The sequence below is a fragment of the Galeopterus variegatus genome, unplaced genomic scaffold, assembly GCF_000696425.1.
Source record: "Galeopterus variegatus unplaced genomic scaffold, G_variegatus-3.0.2 Scaffold49, whole genome shotgun sequence".
Lineage (NCBI taxonomy): Eukaryota > Metazoa > Chordata > Mammalia > Dermoptera > Cynocephalidae > Galeopterus > Galeopterus variegatus.
The window spans coordinates 142,813-147,881 of record NW_007726160.1 but is presented as its reverse complement, the minus strand read 5'-3'; positions in this window follow the sequence as shown (position 1 = coordinate 147,881).

Below are 5,069 nucleotides of genomic sequence, written 5' to 3'. Positions count from 1 at the left end.
TGATGCAAATTAAACATAGGGCACTCATTTTATCCAACAGTTTTGCCCACTGAATAGGACCCAACTCAGGTATCATTTTATGAAGTCTTCCAGAACAGCTTTTAAGATATTGTGAGCATTCATTAATAGTGTTTCATATAGCCTCCATGTTGTCCAAATTACTCATATTATTTTGTTTCTGTGTTTTATAGTATCTTTCTACAGGAAGTTTTCTTCTAAGGCAAATTCAATTCTCACTGTATAAGTTATAAGCTTTGTGAGAGCAGAAATACTTGTAGATGAGAGCTGATAAAGATCCTATATACACAATATATAAAGAACTCACAAAAATGCAACAAAAAAATAACAAAAAGTGAATTTAAAAAATAGGCAAAAGATTTGAACAGACATTTCACCAAAAAGATACATGGATGTCAAATAAACACATGAAAAAGAATGTTCAATATTGTCAGTTATTAGGAACATGCAAATTAAGAACACCACAATGAGAAATCACTACGACCTATTGAATAGCTGAAATTAAAAAGACTGATAAGATAAAGTGCCAAACCACCTAGATTTCTCATATATTAGTTTGGAGAATGTAAAAGTTTATATAGTCACTTTGAAAAACAATTTGGAAGTGTCTTAAAAAGTTAAACATATGGATCACAGTAATTCCGTTCCTAGATATTTCCCCGAGAGAAATGAAAACATATATATATATATATTCCTGACTCTTCAGCTACCCTTCTTACCCCCCCTTGAACCAGGTAAGAGGACCATACCCCTTCCCAGTATAGTTGGGATCAGAACCCCACCTCCCTTTTGTGGTCAATGTTTCCCAGTCAAGGTTACCTTTACACAAAGGTTTATAACAGCTCTATCTGTGGTAGTCACAAGCTGGAAGCAAGCCAAATTCCTATCAATGGGTAAATGAATAAACGGGTAAATGATATTCATGAATAAATGAATATCAATGGGTAAATAAATAAATAAATATATTGTGGTGTATACATACAATAGAATATTACTCGGCAATAATAAGAAATTATTGATATATTCAACAACGCGAATGAATTTCAACACAAATGCACTGACTGAAAGAAGCCAGATAAAATATTATATACATACTTTAAGATTCCATTTATGTAAAATTCTGGAAAATGCAAATTAATCTATGGTGAAATAACATAGATCAGGTGTTTCCTGGTGAAGAGGGTGAGAAGGGTAAGGGTTGGAGGGATAGATTAGAAACAGATATGAGGAAACTCTTGGGGGCAATGGATATTTTCACTATCTTGATTGTGGTCATGGTTTTAGACATGCTTACATATGCCAAAATTCATATTGTAGACTAAAAATATGTGCAGTTTATTGTACTTTAATTATAGCTAAACAGTTTTTTTTTTTTTTTTTTTTTTTTAATTTAAAAGCCAGAATTCACTGGCTTCTTGGCTTCTCTGTAATATTGACTATGTCACCTATCTTACATAGTACCGAATGCCTTTCAACTTGCTACAGGTAGGTTGACTGCAAAGGCCATGAAGGTTAAGTTTCAGATACCCCACTTGAAGAAGTTCTTTCTAAAGAACTGTACCCAACTTGAATTTATAATTTTAAATTATTTTTATTCATTTGTATCCCCAGTATTTCATAAGCTTCAGACCCTACAAATCCCAGATTGCCTCCTGGATGAATTTCTATTGGATATCATAGTTAGTAATTAAATCACTGAGTCAAGGGGAGTGTTAATGCTCAATTTTATAAAATAATGCCAAAATTATTTTTCAAGGTGGTTATTCTGAGTGTTAATACCAACTTGTGAGATGAAAACACATCAGAGATCCCATTGCTTCATATCTTGTTCAACACTTAGTATTTTCAGACCCAGTTTTAAAGTCTATCCTCTATAGGTTCATTTATATAGTCTGTTGTTTCTTTTTATTTTGAGGGATAAGATTTTGTCTCCTTTTATGCCTTTATTTAAAAGTGACAGACATTGCATAGAAAAATTTACAGATAATTCAATGCTACAAATAATTTTAAATTTCCCCAGAGAGGATTCGATTTACCTCTTGTAGACAATTAGTCTAGGAGGAGTGTCTTAGACTGTTAGGGCTGCTATAGCAAAATACCAAAGACTAGGCAGCTTAGCTTATAAACAACAGAAATTTATTTCTCATAGTTCTAGAGGCCGGGAAGTCTAACATCAAGGAGCTGATAGATATGGCATTTGGCGGGGTTCATTTCCTGGCTCATAGACAGGCCTGACAACTTCTTTATGTGTCCTCACATGGCAGAAGGGGAGAGAGAGCCCTCTGGGATCTCTTTTATAAGGGCACTAATCCCATTCATGAAGGCTCCACCCTCATAACATAATCACTTCTCAAAGGCCCCACCTCCAAATATCATCATATTGGGGATTAGGTGTCAATATATGAATTTTGGGAGATGCAAACATTCAGTCTATAGCAAATAGCAGCAATTGTAAGTCACCTTGATCTGTCAGGTTTTGACAGTGTTCCGAACTGAACTTCAGTGGCTTCAAAGGCTGGTTTATTTCCACACCATCTTTAATCCTTACATGCAGCTCATCAGTCCCCCCAAACCAGTCAGAGATGTGCTCTCTGGACTCCAGGTTTTTTCTCCCTTGACCAGAGGGACAGCAGAGGATAGGTTAAACAGAACTTTCAACTGACTTCCTTGAGGGTCAGTTGGAAGTTCTGCTCAACCTATCCTCTGTTGCCTGTTTAGGAAACAACAGAAATCTCTAATGGAAAATCTATCCAAATATTATACCTACCTCTCTGGTTATTTTCTTCTGCAGTATATTGTCCTGCAGTTCTTCCTTGTCTTGTTACCTAACTATGTCTTCAAAGGGTTGTATATGTTTATTTGCTTGTTTTTGCACGCTCTTCTAGTTGTTCTAAGTTGGAGTATTGGCCTGAATTATCTAGTCTTCCAGTAAAGGAAGATTAACTCCATTTGTATTTTTAAAAGCAAATTCTTTATTGAAGCATAACATACATACATACAAGTGAATCGATCGTATATAGCCTGATTAATTTTCACAAAGTGAATACACTTGTGTAACCTGATCAAGAAATAAAATGTTTCCTGCACCTGAGAAATTCTCCTCATGCTCCGGGTGTTCCTATCAACCAAGGTAACCACCGTCCTGACTTTTAATACCACAGATTACTTCTGCCTGTTTTTGAAATTTTTAGCTCAAGGCAAAATATGATTAAGAGAAAGCCTGACATTCTTAAGGCAACTCTCTTTATATCAAGAGACACAGATACAAAGGCAGAAAGGCAGAAAAATAAAATTGATCTGAGAATTATGTCTAGGAAAGTACTGTATGTTTGTTGCTAGCACGTGGAATGAACTGCAATCATAAATATAACAAACTTATTATATTTTTGTGAGAATTGACCTGCCAAACAAAACACAAGTCTGGACTAAAAAGTCTATAACTGTCCAAAACTTAACCTTTATGCAACAGGAAGTGAGTTGAGAAAGCTGCTCAGTTCCCAATTAGCTCATTTCCCTCAATGCTCATCTTAGATGGGGTTGAGTACGATAATGAAAAACAAACAATATTCCTGCAGAAGAACCAAAGGCCATTAAGAACAGTAGGCAAGTAAGCACAATTAGTTTCTATTTAAGGAATATTTTCCACTCTCAAAGTAAATGATCCTCACAATATCTGTCCAATGGGATTTAAAGAAATACTATGTACCAGCAACTAATTTGTGGTGCTCATTTTCCTCTTCCCACATAATAATGTTTATTGTAGATCTTGCCCTTGTATTATCTATCACTTTGTAGTGTTCACTATCTGGTGGACAGATAACTTGTCTTTGGAGTTCATTGGTTACTAGACGAAGAGTTTCCACTTCCAAACTTTGTGTAGAAAACAATGCACATCACCCAGAGATCTTAGACTTTGAGCTCAGAATATCAACTCTTGATTTTGGGTTGACTAAATTTCATCAGAGAGGGCTGTGTATGTTATAAGTGTTGGAAGGAGTAAAGGAATGTTTGGTGATCAGAAGAGTAGACTGTGGCAGAGCCAGTGGTTTTCACAAAAATTGCTATCTGATGTCCCAGTTTCTTTAGCCATTTTGGAGTCAGGTGAGGCTGTATACCTAGGTTTGGACAATGGCATGTAGATGGAAGGGAAGTTTATTACTTCTAATTGCAGCAAAAAAATAGTTTGATGTCTTTTCCCTTGCCTATGGTGTACATAATGGTGGAGAAGGAAACTACCCTTATTCACAAAGTTTACACATCCTGAGAGAACAGTCAATGTAATATGACATATAGTGGAGGAACAGATAAAATGCACTCATCTCCAGATAGCCAGAACTCCCTCTTTTAAAGGTCAGAAGTAGAGATCTGTCTCATCAAATCACAGCAAGTATTCTGAGATTACTTGGTTTGTCTTTCTGTATTGTACAATATGATACTTAAAAGGATTTTTTTTTAATTTGGTCATTGCTTTTTCTCGTTCTAATTATCTGCAAAGTTAGAAACATTCTCAAGGATCAAAATTAGGATGTTTTTCCCTTCACACATCTATTCGTCTTCTTTACTTGTTTTCATATTTATTGTCATGGTAATTAGAAAGTCACTATTCATGAAGTCTGTGTCCAGACCTAATTCCTGAAGTGTCTCTCCTACATTTTCTTTAAGAAGTTTTATTGTTTCAGGATGTATATTTAATTCTTTAATCCATTTAGAGTTGACTTTAGTGTATGGTGAAAGGTATGGGTCTAGTTTCATTCTCCTGCATATTGATATCCAGTTCTCCAAGCACCATTTGCTAAAGAGGCAGTCTCTTCCCCAGGGAATAGGCTTGGTCAAAGATCAGATGGCTGTAGGTGGTGGGTTGCCTTTGTCAAAGATCAGATGGCTGTAGGTGGTGGGTTGATTTCTGGATTCTCTATTCTATTCCATTGATCAGTGTGTCTGTTTTATGCCAGTATCCCTGTTTTTTTTGAGGTAGCAAAAGTAAGCCTATAGTACCATGGTGCTGGACTTTGTAGCTTTGCCTAGGAGCCCTCTCCTCCTGGAGAGTAGTA